General features: G+C 37.1%; 1 pseudogene; it reads left to right on the top strand.

The window, feature by feature from the left end:
• Positions 1-1,688: 1,688 nt before the first annotated feature.
• LOC114498956 lies at positions 1,689-3,355 on the top strand (annotated as a pseudogene).
• The last annotated feature ends 10,753 nt before the right edge of the window (positions 3,356-14,108 follow it).

Genomic DNA, 14,108 nt, shown 5'->3' with positions numbered 1-14,108 from the left:
AGAGATGAAGACAGAAGTCAGTCTCGTCAGGGCTCTAATTCCAACACTGCAGACAAAACAGTCCCTTTAGCTGGGGACTTCAAGTAGTGGGGAGAGAGCCATGGATTAATGTGAGTAGGCAAGCAAAGATAAAGCATTATCTACTGTTACTCCAAACGTGATACATGGACTAGTGGCCATGAGCAAATTGCTCATTACCACTTCATGGCAAAAGATGGGCCAGAAGTTTAATTGCAATTTGACAGAGTAATAGAGTAAATTTAAGTGTGTTAATTCTAATAATAAAACCGCATTTATATTTTGTTCATATTTAACTTTTAGTAGTTCCATAATAGCTTTATTATTTCCTAAAAATTTTTATCCATGGATGCTTGAAAAAAATAGTTTGAAAAACCCAGTTTTTCAAAGGTGTGACTTTTTTAACCAGGAATGAGGGCCATTTGGCAAATGTGGAACCCAGGAGACCTGGGTTCAATTGGAGATGTATGAGCTCAGGAAAACTGTTTAACCTCTTTGAGACTCAATTTCATGCTTTCTAAAATGGGGTTAATAATTCCCATCCAATAGGCTAGCCATAGATTTAACGAACAAAGAATATAGTTATGTCGAAAAGTGAACTGAAGCTATTGATAGGTCTCAAGTACGTGATAAATAGAAGAAAGTGCCTAAGCATTTCTCCTTGGATAGGTCACACTGATCAGAATTGGGTGGATCCCTATTACCTTTCTCAAATTATTGTATTTCTTCCTCAATTCCACATACTGCCTCCTTTGAGATCCATGACGTTGCAACTACAACACCTTCTGGTTGCCGCATTCATCTCCCTGCCATTCCTCACTCCTTGAGGACTTTAGCACCTGCACTGAAATTTTCCTCTCCATCTCTCTATCTTGTCATCAGCAAGGATAACTTCCAACTACTTGCATATGTGAACTGATAACTTAAATCCCTCTGCATTCTTGACTCTAATAGCTTTTATTCATCTATACTCTTTTAATGAAACCCTCTATCACATTCATACCCTAAATATCACTCATTTGCAGTTCTGTGCCTCTTAAGAATAAGTAAAACTAAAAACATGGTGGTAAAGCCTAATGAGCCAAAGGCCACCAGAAACAGACTTGCAATGCAACAAGAGAAAGTTTGTCTGGTCATTGCAGTGGTGAGATTCTTGCTCTCCAGAAGACTACCACATGCCTCTCAACAATAGAGAGAAGGTGCTTTTTGAAAAGTTTGGATTCTTATTGAAGAATTCAGAGGAGAGGAAAGGGGATGCAGAGATCAATTCTGACTGGTTGCTGTTTCTGAGGAGGGTAAAAGAAGGGAGTAACCCAGGATTGCACATTGTTATGAAATGAGGGCCATTTGGCAACTGTGTATCTCTAGCAATAAGTGGAAGCAGCACATCAAAACTAGATGTATTATGGGACATGTATAAATAACCCATGGACAAAGACAAGACGGGGGGGGGGGGGGGAATTGAATGTGGGAGATGGGGGTGAGGGTGGGGCAGAGGGATGGGGGGAAAGGGGAATACTGTAATTGAGCAACAATAAAAACTCGATGTATTATTGGGAAGAAAGCAGTAGTCATTTAAAAATTAGATCATTATTGCTTTTTACTGCTGCTGCATAAACTTGGAATAAGTTAATGTTTCGCACCTTTTAAAAATTGGATTTCTGGCTGCCCAGACAGCAGAACAGTGGTAACGTGGGGGGAGTCATAAACACACCGTCTTGCGGTCCGGTTGTTTGAGCCTGAATTGTATTGGTGGGGGAAGATGGCCCTCCTGTGCTACAACCAGGGCTGTTGTCAGCACTTCGATCCTGAGACCAATTCCAATGATGCTTGCACCTACCACCCAGGTGTACCAGTCTTTCATGATCCATTAAAGGGTTGGTCTTGCTGTAAGAGAAGAACAACTGATTTTTCTGTTTTTTTAAGCATTGCGGGCTGTACAAAAGGAAAACATAATAGTAAAGAGCCACCTGAGCCAGTCAAACCTGAAGTCAAGACTACTGAGAAGAAGGAACTATCTGAATTGAAACACAAATTTCAGGAGCACATTATTCAAGCTCCTAAACCAGTAAAAGCAATAAAGAGGCCAAGCCCAGATGAACTAATGACAAATTTGGAATTAAAAGTATCTGCATCCCTTAAACAAGCACTTGATAAACTTAAACTGCCATTGGGGAATGAAAAAAATAAAGATGAAGACAGTCATGAAATTAAAATGGGGACTTCATGTAAAAATGGAGGGTGTTGAAAGACATACCAGGGTCTGCAGAGCCTAGAAGAAGTCTGTGTATATCATTGTGGAGTACCTATTTTCCATGAAGGGATGAAATACTGGAGCTGTTGTAGAAGAAAAACTTCTGATTTTAATACATTCTTAGCCAAGAGGGCTGTACAACAGGAAAACACATGTGGACTGCAAAGGATGCTGGGAAAAAGTTGTTCCATGTAGACATGACTGGCATCAAACTGGGGGTGAAGTCACCATCTCAGTGTATGCTAAAAATTCACGTCCAGAGCTGAGTCAGGTAGTCACGAACACTACATTGTTAAATGTGCACATTGTATTTGAAGGAGAAAAGGAATTTCATCAAAATGTGAAATTGTGGGGTGTGATTGATGTAAACCAAAGTTATGTAAGTATGACTGCAACAAAGATTGAGATCACCATGAGAAAAGCTGAACCTATGCAATGGGCAAGCCTTGAACTGCCTGCAGGAAAAAACAAAAACAAAAACAAAACAGGAAAAACAAAAAGAAGGTAAAACAGAATGAATTGAGAGGGAATAACCAGCTATTGCCTCTTTCAAACTTCTTAATATGTGGTGAAATAATGGCTTGCTGCTGTAATCTTTAGTTTAATCTTTGGTTTTGCTGTTGTAGAATCTGGCATTTTAGGGTCAACAGTCTAGGTTCTTAAAAGCCAATGTCAATTTATCTTGTGCTTCCCATTTTTCTTTTGAGTTACCTAAGATTGATTATTCATTTCTCCTCACTAATAGCACTGTACTTGTGTCCCATCCTTGAAGAAGCTAGAACACAGCTGATGAATAGAGTAGTTCTTAGTAAATATTATGTCAAGCAGCAAAATGTAAAGTAATATTTGTTCACATCTCTTTCTATTATTTCATAATTAGTAAAACAAAATGAAATGTCAAAATTTTAACTATTTTTTCATGCTTTTTGTTCCTATAATACTTAAAAATCTTGAAGGAAAAGGTAAAGCTCTGCAATGTTTCTTCCACTTGGGTCAGTTACTTTCTGTAAGAGGATTAATTCTGAAGTAGTGTAATAAGTAGTTAAACAGAAATATATCTGTTGATTAACAAATCAGAACTTGCAACTAACTGAAAAAAAAATTTATCAATACCTATATTACTGGCCAAGCAGTACCATTTAATAGTATAGGAAACATTATAAATAAAAGTGTAGAGGTATCAATTTGGTTAAAATTCACCATTTTGTAAGACTAAGCAATAATGTTAAATATCTCTTCCCTAATTATTTACAAGGCCTTGGTATGGTGTTATGGCTAAATTGTATCTGAATTACAGCTTACACTCTCTTAAAATTTTTAGTTAATTATAAAGAGAAACTAAATCTATATCTGGCTTCCCTTGCTAAAGTATATCTGTAAAATTATAGATTAAAAGGCTTATGGAAATACATTAGTTCCAGAAAGCTAAATATTTAAGCTTTGCTTAATGGCAACTATCTATTACATGTTAAATAGAATAGCTTAATTATTTTATAGTTTTTTTAGGCTTTCATGAACAGATTGACAATTCTAGGTGATACAATGTTGATTATATATTGTACTGTATTAAACAGGTATCACAGAATTACATTGTTTATGCTAATTGACACCATTAAATGACAGGTTACTTTTTGAGGTAGTGCAGAGTTCATGAAGACAATGAAAAATGTTATGAAGGCAAAAATGGCAGAATTTAATAAATTTGGGCATGAATTATGCTTACATAGATTAAAATGATTATTTTCTGAAAAAATTGGATTTCTTATTCTCTTCTTTAGTCATGAAGGCTCTTTATATGCTTTTGATACAAATCCTTTAATAGATATACATAGTAAATAATTTATTACAATGTGTATATTAGCCTTTTATTTTTAACAATGTTTTTTGAAGCTATTAGTGCTTTAATTTTTATGAAGTCTGGGTTATTATATTTCAAGTTCATGTGTTTGGTGTTATAAGATATCTTTGCCTCAGGTCAATCAAATTTCCTGTATAGTTTTTTTTCCTTGAAATTATATAGTGTTTGTTTACATTTATTCTTAAACTTTTCTTTATCTTAATTTTTGTTTTATGTGTGAATTAAATATTGAGGTGTTTTTTTTTAATGGATAGTTACTTGATCCAGTCTCCCCAGTGGGAGACACTTGACCTGTCCTTCTGAGCCCCACTCTGCTGAGCTGAGTCCCACAGGGGGATTGGTGTGCTACTCAGAACTGGAAACTTTGGAGAGTGTCACATTGGGAAGCTCTTGTCAGGACTCCATGAACACTGGGTTGTGTGGCTGTGAGTCAGGGCCTGGCCTTACCTCACCTGTCAGTTCAGCCAGCACTATTCCCTCAAAAGGAGATCTTTCTGACCTGTCCTGCCATCTCCTGGGGGCTCTTCCCTGCTGAGCTAGCTCCTGCAGAGGGGCTGGCTGGCTGGCTGCACCAACCTCATCCCTCAAAGCACTCCTCCTGGGGGAACTAGGGTTGGACTATCTGGCAGGGACTGAGTGGTAAGGCTCTGGAGGAGAAGCCATATCCTCCCTCCCCCCTCCCTGAGTGTCTGATCATGCTGCCTCTAAGCAGGAGATGTACTGTCCCCATGCTCTTGACCCTGGTCATGCTGCCCTACCAAGCTCATACCTTGTGTAAGGGTGTCTGTGTTGTGGCCAGCCAGGGCCCACTCTACAGTCTTTCCTTAGAAAGCCCTGGAAGAAAAGCAGTCAACCTCAGGGGGTGGTAGAGTAGCTGACAGGTGTAGGCAGATCTCAGGGTGCCTTGGAGCTTTAACTGATCTGCCCCTGGCTCAGTAATGGTGGAATCTAGCCCCTGTACATAGCTTGTCCCCTGCCACGCTCACCCAGGTCCAGCAGAGACAGCCACAAATAGTGAATAGCATGGAGCTCCAGTTAGTAGCTCAAGGCCAGGTACTTGCTGCCTCTGACATTGACCTGCACCAGAACCACCCTCCAAATGGACTCAGATCCAATATAACCATGGTGGGCCTCAGACCACACCAGAGCTAGACACAAATAGCCACACACACAGCATACCTAAAGGGGGATTTTGGCAGGCACCAGACCTCCTTGCTGGAAACTGCACCTCTAGGGCCAGTCCCTACACAGTGACTCACTATACTGTGATTGAGGTCTATCCTTATAGTCAGCCAGCCTGAAGTTTAACCCCCACTAACAAATGGGCCAATAGCATTCCAGACTCAACTGTAATGGGAGGGCACACATAATCCACAAAGGGGTGTTCCTGGAGCACCTAGCTTAGGTGAGCTGGAAAGACAGATAGAGAGCTTTCCAGACAAGAAAAAGATAAAGGGCTACATCATCACCAAACCAGTATTATATGAAAAATTAAGGAGTCTTCTTTAAGAACAAGAAGATCAAACACATGAACAATGAAATGGCACTACATACACCCATTAGTAACTGAATCTAAAAAGACAAAATAAATGAACAAGAAAAACAGAAAGAGAATCATACATACAGAGAATGTTTTGATGGTTGCTAGATGGGAGGGGTGTCAGCAGGATGTACAAAAAAGGTGAAGGTATTAAGAAATACAAATTGGTTGTTACAAAACAGTCATAGGGATGTAAAGTACAGCACAGAGAATATAGCAGCCAAAGAATATACATGCATGACCCATGGACATGGACGATGACACAGGGACTACCTGAGGCTGGTGTAGTCTGAATGAAGAGGGCAACGGGAGAAAAGTTGGGGCAACTGAAATAGCATAAACAATAAAATAAAATTTAAATTAAAAAATGAAATAAATTTCCCTAATTGTCTCTGAAAGAAGAAACATAAGGTAGCTGAATGTACTAAAAAATAAGATCCATATATATATATGCTGTCTAAACGAGACCCACATCAGAACAAATGATACACAAAGTCTGTAAGTAAAGAGATAGAAAAAGATACTCCATGCAAATGAAGCAAAAAAAAGCTGGCATAGCAAAACTTATATCAGAAAAAACAGACTTGAAAACAAAGGCCATAACAAAAGACAAATAAGGGCACTAAATAATACTAAAGGGATCGATCCAACAAGAAGGCATAACCCTTCTAAATATATATGCACCCAACATAGGAGCACCTCAGTATATAAAAAATCTTCGTGGACACAAAGAGAGAGATTGACAGTAGCACAGTCATAGCAGGGGATTTAGCACCTCGTTTATATCAGTGGAGAAATCTTTCAGACAAAAAATCAACAAGGCAACAGGGGTCTTTAGAACACATTAGACCACATGGATTTAATTGACATGCGTGACAGGGCAGCTAAATATACATTCTTTTCAAGTGCACTTGGGGCATTCTCTAGAATAGGCCACATGTTATAATATAAAACAAGTCTTACTAATATCATAAAGATTGCAATAATAACCAGCATCTTCTGGACCACAGTGATATGCAACTAGGAATCAAGTACAATAAAATCCCCATGAAAAACCCACAGATGGATGTTAAATAACACTTTAGTAATAGCAATAAGATGGAAAGGGAACCAACCATATGGGAAAGCATATTTGCCAATGATAGCTCTGCCAAGGGTTTAATCTCCAAAATATATCAGGAACTCACATGACTCCACACCAGGAAAATGAACAATCCAATTAAAAACAGGAAAAGGACCTGAACAGACAATTCGCCAGGGACAGCCCATAGACCCATGAAAAAAATGCTGAACATCACTAGCCATCAGAGACATGCAAATTGAAACCACAATGAGATATGACTTCACACTAGTCAGAATGGCCACCATAAACAAATCAACAAACAACAAGTGCTGGTGATGTTGTGGACAAAAGGGAACCCTAGTACATGGTTGGTAGGTATGCAAACTGCTGCATCCACTGTGAAAAACAGTATGGAATTTCCCCAAAAAACTAAAGATGGAAGTGCCTTTTGATCCAGTAGGGATTATACCCTAGAATCCTGAATCACCAATCCAAAGTCACTTATGCACCCCAATGTTCATAGCAGTATATTTATAACAGCCAAGTGCTGGAAACAGCCTAAGTGACCATCAGTAAATGAGTGGATCAAAAAACTGTGGTACATTTACATGATGGAATTCTATGCAGAAGAAAGAAAGAAGGAGTTCCTACCCTTTGTGACAGCATGCATGGAACTGCAAAGCTTTATGCTAAGTAAAAAAAGGCAGGCAGTGAAAGACAACTACTGCATGATCTCACCTATAAGTGGATTTAATAAACAAAACAAACAAATGAGCAAAATATAACCAGAGATATGGAACTATAGAAAAAACTGACAGTGAACAGAGGGGAGGGAGGAGAGGGATAACAGGAGAAAGAATTGGAAGGGGCAAGCCAAGGAACAGGAATAGAGGATACATGGGCATGGACAGTGGGCTAGGGATTGACTGTGGGAGTAAGGCAGGGGAGAGCAATGGGAAAAAAGTTGTTAAAACTGTAACTGAATAACAAACAAGTGAAGAAACAAACAAAAATAACATGTTAGTAAACAATGAGTGGATCAACAATAAGATCAAGAAAGAAATCAAAATTTACCTTGAGACAAATGTGAATGAACACACAACAACCCCAAATCTATGGGACACAGTAAAAGCAGTCCTAAGAGGGAAATTCATAGCATTACAGGACTACCTCAAGAAGCAAGAAAAATCTCAAATAAACAATTGAACCTTTTACCTAGAGTAGGGGAAAAAAAATAAAAAGAAAGCCCAAAGTGAGTAGAAGAAAATAAATAATAAAGGTAAGAACAGAGGTAAATGAAATAGAATCAATATCAACAACACAAAAGATCAATGAAACCAACAGCTGATTCTTTGAAAAGATAAGCAAGACTGATGAACATTTAATCAGATTCACGAAAAAACCCACAAAAACCCAGAGGTCCCCTCAAAATAAAATCATAAAAGAAAGACAAGTACCAACTGACATTACAGAAATACAAAGGATGTTCGTAAGAACATATTATAAACATTTATATGATAAAAAATTGGACAATCTGGATGAAAAGGGATAAATTCCTACACACAATCCTCCAAAGCTGAATCAGGAAGAATCAGAAAATTTGACTATATCAATTAGAATGAATGAAATCAAAGCAATGATCAAAAAAGTCCCAGCAAACACAAGTTCTGAACCAGATGACGTCATAGGCAAGTTTTTCCAAACATTTAAAGAACTAACTGTCCTTCTAAAACTATTCCAAAATATTCAGGTGAAGGCAAGGCTCTCAAACTCGTTTTACCATGCCAGCATTCCCTAATTCTAAAACCAGGTAGCACCACAAAAAGAAAGAAAATAATAGGCCAATGTCCCTAATGACATAGACATGAAAATCTTCAACAAAATATTAGCAAATGGGGTCCAGCAATACATTAAAAAGAACACATGCTATAATCTATTGGGATTTAGTCTGGGGACCCATGTTTGGTGCAATATTTGTAAATCAAAAAACATGATAGACCATATAAAGAAAATGAAGGGTAAAAAGCACATTGTCACATCACTAGATGCAGAAAAAAGCATTAATAAAAATACAGATCCCATTTATGGCAAAAACAACAACAACAACAACAGCAACAACAAAACTCTCAGCAAAGTGAGGATAGATGGAACATACCTCAACATAATAAAGGCCATAAAAGACAAACACACAGCTAACATGATACTCAATGGGCAAAAACTAGAAGCATTTCCCTTAAGGTCAGGAACAAGACAGAGATGTCCACTTTCGCCTCTCTTATTCAACACAGTACTACTAGTCCTAGTCACAGCAATCAGACAAGAAGAAGAAATATAAGACATCCTAGTTGTAAAAAAAGAAGTAAAGCTGTCATTATTTGCAGATGGCATGATACTGTATAGAGAGAACCCTAAACATTCTACCAAAAAACTAATAGAACTGTAAAAGGACTCCAGTAAAGTAGCAGTATACAAATTAATTATCCAGAAATTGGTTGCATTGTTTATACACCAATAATGAACTGGATTCTCAGAAAGGGAAACTAAGAAAATAATCCCATTAACAACTGCATCAAAAAGTAAAATACCTAGGAATAAATTTACTCGAGGATGTAAAAGACCTGCACTCGGGAAATTATAAGACACTGAAGAAAGAAACTGAGTAAGATACAAATAAGTGGAAGCATATATGGTGTTCATTGGCAGGAAGAATCATCATGAAAATGTCCATATTACCCAAACCAATCTATAGATTAAATGTAATTCCTATCAAGACACCAAAGGTGTATTTCACAGGATATTCTAACAAACATTCCAAATATTTATGTGGAACCACAAAAAAAAAAAAAACCCAAATAGCCATAGCAACTATCTTGAGAAATAAGAACAAAGTTGGAGGACTAGGGCTACCTGAAATCAAACGATACCACAAGGCCATAGTAATCAAAACAGCATGGTTCTGGCAGAAAAACAGGCAAATGAGGTTCCCAGAAGGTACCTAGCTGTGTAGTATGAAAAATGAGAGACACTTATTGAAGAAGATACAAGAAACATTATGTACAGGACAATGACACCTCAGCTCTCAGACAATGACACTTCAAAGCAAATACCTTGAGACTTCACATAATTCTCCCATTCATCATCAGCTACCCCATCATATTTTGAGAATCATGCACTGTTGGTGGGAATGAAGATTAGTGCATCCTCTGTGGAAGGCAGTATGGAGTTATCTCAAAAAATTAAAAATTGGGTGGGCTAATGACCTAACAATTCTACTTCTGGGAATATATCCAAGAAACCCAATACACTAATTTTAAAGAACAGATGCACTCCAATGTTCATTGCAGCATTACTTGCAATATCCAAGATTTGGAAGCAGCCCAAGTGTCCATCAGTAGATGAGTAGATAGGCAGTAGAATACTACTCAGCTGTGAAAAAAGAAAGAAATCTTGTCCTTTTGGACAGCATGCATGCACCTGGACACATTATGCTCTATGAAATAAGCCAGGCAGAGAAAGACTAGTACCATATGATTTCACTCACATGAGGAAACTAATGAAGACAGTGAACCAACAAAATAGAAGCAGGTTTAGAGAACAGGCTGACAAGTATTAGAGGGGAGAAGGTTGTGGGGCTAGGTGAAGGGATTAAGCAAGCAAACAAGCAAACAACTCATAGACACAGACAACGACAGCATGGTGATTACCAGAGGGGAAGTGGGGTGAGGGATGTTGAAGAGGGTATCAACTTGGCATCAATGGTCAAAAGAGGTATAACCCGGGGTAGTGAACACACAACACAAGATCCAGATACTATATTAAAGAATTGTCACCTGAATCCTATATAATTTTATGAACTAATGTCACCCCAATGAATTCAGTTTAAAAAAAGGAGTCAAGAGTGGTTTCCTGGGGAGATTTGAAAAGGAAGAGAAAATGAACAATTGTTTTCTCTTCTGAGCCATTTTAACCAAGTACATATAATTGACAGCACTAAAATGAGTGATATTAAGTTATTTTAATAAGTAACTCAGGCTGTTCTGTGGAAGACCAAATATACATATAGGAAAACCAATTGCACCACTTTGCACTATTAAGATAAAGTGGATATGTGTCAGGAATTAGGAGGTAAGACCAACAGGAGTTGGTCATGGATGAACACATAAGAATAAGTTAGGATCCTGAGTACAGACCTGGTGCTCAGGGTCAGAACTTAGGTCTAGCCACTTTTAGGGAATTAGGCAGACTGTTTTGAGTGGAAAGTAAAAAGTGTAGGTCAGGAACCAATTGGGAACCAGTGGCCACAACCGAGGCTCTCAAGTCTTAAAGTTAACTAGAGGACAGTAGCCATTTAAGAGTACACGTGGCATCAGTCTGACTCAAATTTTAAACCTGGATTGAATTATACCACTTGAATATATTAGAGAAGTATCTTGTACTAAGACTCAGGATACTCTGTAAAATTAGGATAATGGAAATTCTTAGCTCAGCAAATTATCGGGAGGATTACAGAAGAGTGTGTATATAAAGTGTTAAGCAAGTGCTTGGCAAAGAGTAAATTCTGAATGAAAGTTGATTAGTATTATTAGTAGAATTTCCATGGAGTGGTGTATCAGCAGGGTGAGACAGAACTTTCTAAAATAAGGATTAGCAAGAGAATTAGCTGAGTCTTCAGGTTGAAGACAGCTGTTTCTACATTCATCCATCTTCTCAAATAAGTCACTAGTCATTAGTAGTCATCCTTTTCAGGAATGTGGATTAACTCTGATCTGGGGGTCATTCTGACCTTTTTACTTCATAGTCCTGTATCTACAACTTTAAAGATGTATCTACATACACACACACACATATATACACATGCACACATTTACTCTTTGCTAGAAAATATATACATGTTTTAAATAATTGTGTTATTTAAATTCTAACTTTTTGTGCATTCTACTGCAAGGATGCCCAAGGCACCTAAAGGAGTATCTTACATATATTATGACAAAATACATAAAATACATACACACTGAGGGAATAAAGCTAAGGTTACCATTTTATATTAAAGTTTAATATTGCTTAAGTGAAAATATTAAAGTACACTTGTGTGAGGAAAACAAAAACCCCCATGTAAAAGCTTCTATGCTCTGCAGCTTCTTTGATAAGCAGTGCTCTCTGTAACACTTGCAAAATTCCCATAGGAGTATTTTAGGTAGAAGCTGACCAGCAGTTGTTACCAAGGTAACCGTTATCTCAAGGCCAAAACACTGACCTTCCCTTCTGACTCTGTATGCTTGTTTTAAGCAGTTGCTCCCTCCTCCCTTTCTGCCTGTGTAACTAGTATATAAAGAAAATTCAAGCTTAAGTTCTTTGCTCAGAATTTGGGATTCCCCTCTGAGCCCACGCGTAATAAAGTTTTTGCTTCGTCACCTCTCTGCATGTGATTTTCCAAAACACACTCACAACCAATATTTAGCTATGAACTAATTTATTATTTATACTTCAGTAATTATCAATTGAAAGTACAAAAATCTAGATATTAAGCAAAAATGAGTAGTTCAAAATTAGCAGACCCCTTGAGATAAATTGTGTTCATGTGAAGTGAACTGCTCCACACTCACTTGGGAATGTGATAATGACCCCTGGTGCTTTAGAATTCACATTTGAGTCTCTACAATCTTCAAAGATTTATCCCCAAAGGCAAACAATAATAAAAGGCACCATTGCTGCTATATAATAACAATGACTTACCTGTAAGATGAATGAATTTCATATCAAGAGGTAAGATTTTGGCTTTTATGGGTAATCTATGATTTCCATGTATTCTCTAAAGTTGCACTCATAAGACACACAGGAAAAACAAGACAGATGTAACCTGGCAGTCAGCTAGCAAGTAACCTTAACTGAACTAATCTAAATTTCTACAGTCCAGTTAGTGGGTATAAACAACTATAATTCAGTATACCAGGATCCCTCATTTATCCACCCATAAGACCAGAAAGTCATAAGATCTTTCACACTACCTAACCTTGGCACTCAACTATAATGCTAATAAATTCAATAGCTTGAGATACTTTGGGGGCTTACTGTTGGTAAATATCCAAATACTTCCTTTGTTTACTGTTTTGGATGCTTTAGCTTAGAGGCAACAAGGTACTTTTCACAAAGTCGAGATTATACAGCTAGAAAACATGGAGGTGAGCTTCAACTTGGCCATGGGTTAGATAAACCTGGGGAAAATGAACTTTTTAGACTGTAGCTTTATTCAGGTACATTATTGTGCTGAAACTAAATTTATTTCATTCTATAATACTCTATAAAACACTGATATATTAGGAAATGATTTGATTTCTTTAAATTTATACACTATTTAGGTAGATATTTCAAACTACTTGATATTAACAATAATTTAATTGAAATGTTAAAGATACATAATAAATTTACAACAGGTGTCTTCATTCATAATGGCAATTTAAAAATCCCTTGTATTTCTTCTATGCCATATTAAAAAATGGTATTTCTCCTTTCAAGAATACTTTACCCTTAGTGACAGCATGGATGGACATGGAGAACATTTTGCTAAGTGAAATAAGTCAGTCAGAGAAAGACAAATACCATACAATTTCACTGATATGGGGAATCTAATGAATGAACTGAACTAACAAGCAAAATAGAGACAGACTCCTAGATAGAGAGCAGGCTGACAGCTCTGGGAGTGGTTGGTTGGAGGTGGAGGGATTGAGCAAAAAATAAGAAGAACTCATGGTCATGGGCAACAGGGTGGTGATTATGTGGGTGGGTGGAGGGGGAGGAGGGTAGAAATAGGGTAAATGGTAATGGAAAAAAACACAATAAAATGGGATACCTAAATGAAAAAATTTGTATTTCTCCTTTTAAAAAATGAAGTTGTTTACTGATAAAAATTTAAACTTTCTCATTAACTATGCACCTACTGTATACATTAGCTATAAAGACGGTAATTTGTGACCAATGCATTTCTGACTCAACTACATCATGAATATTATTTAATTTCATTTATAGTATAGTTATAAAAAGAATGGACTAGATTCAAACTCCCTTGAGAGTCACGACTTGATTCCACCCTTTGCTGGGTAAACTTGGTAAGTTACTTAACAATGGCAAATCAGTTACTTCATCTATAAATATAAGTCCTCAGTATCATTTCTTAGAAATTAATATCTAAATTTTTACACTGTGCTTAGCATTTAGTAACTTTTCAATAAATGTTAGCTATTACTCTCACTGCCATTATGTAATCCTATATTTATGCATGTATCTTTCGTGTTATACTGACAATTCCTATTTGGCATTCTCATAATTTTTATATTTTCAGTGCTTAGATTTCAAGCCACTTTAAGTACATTTTATAAAT

The sequence above is a fragment of the Phyllostomus discolor genome, chromosome 6 (genome assembly GCF_004126475.2).
Source record: "Phyllostomus discolor isolate MPI-MPIP mPhyDis1 chromosome 6, mPhyDis1.pri.v3, whole genome shotgun sequence".
Lineage (NCBI taxonomy): Eukaryota > Metazoa > Chordata > Mammalia > Chiroptera > Phyllostomidae > Phyllostomus > Phyllostomus discolor.
This window is presented reverse-complemented; position numbering and strand designations above follow the sequence as displayed.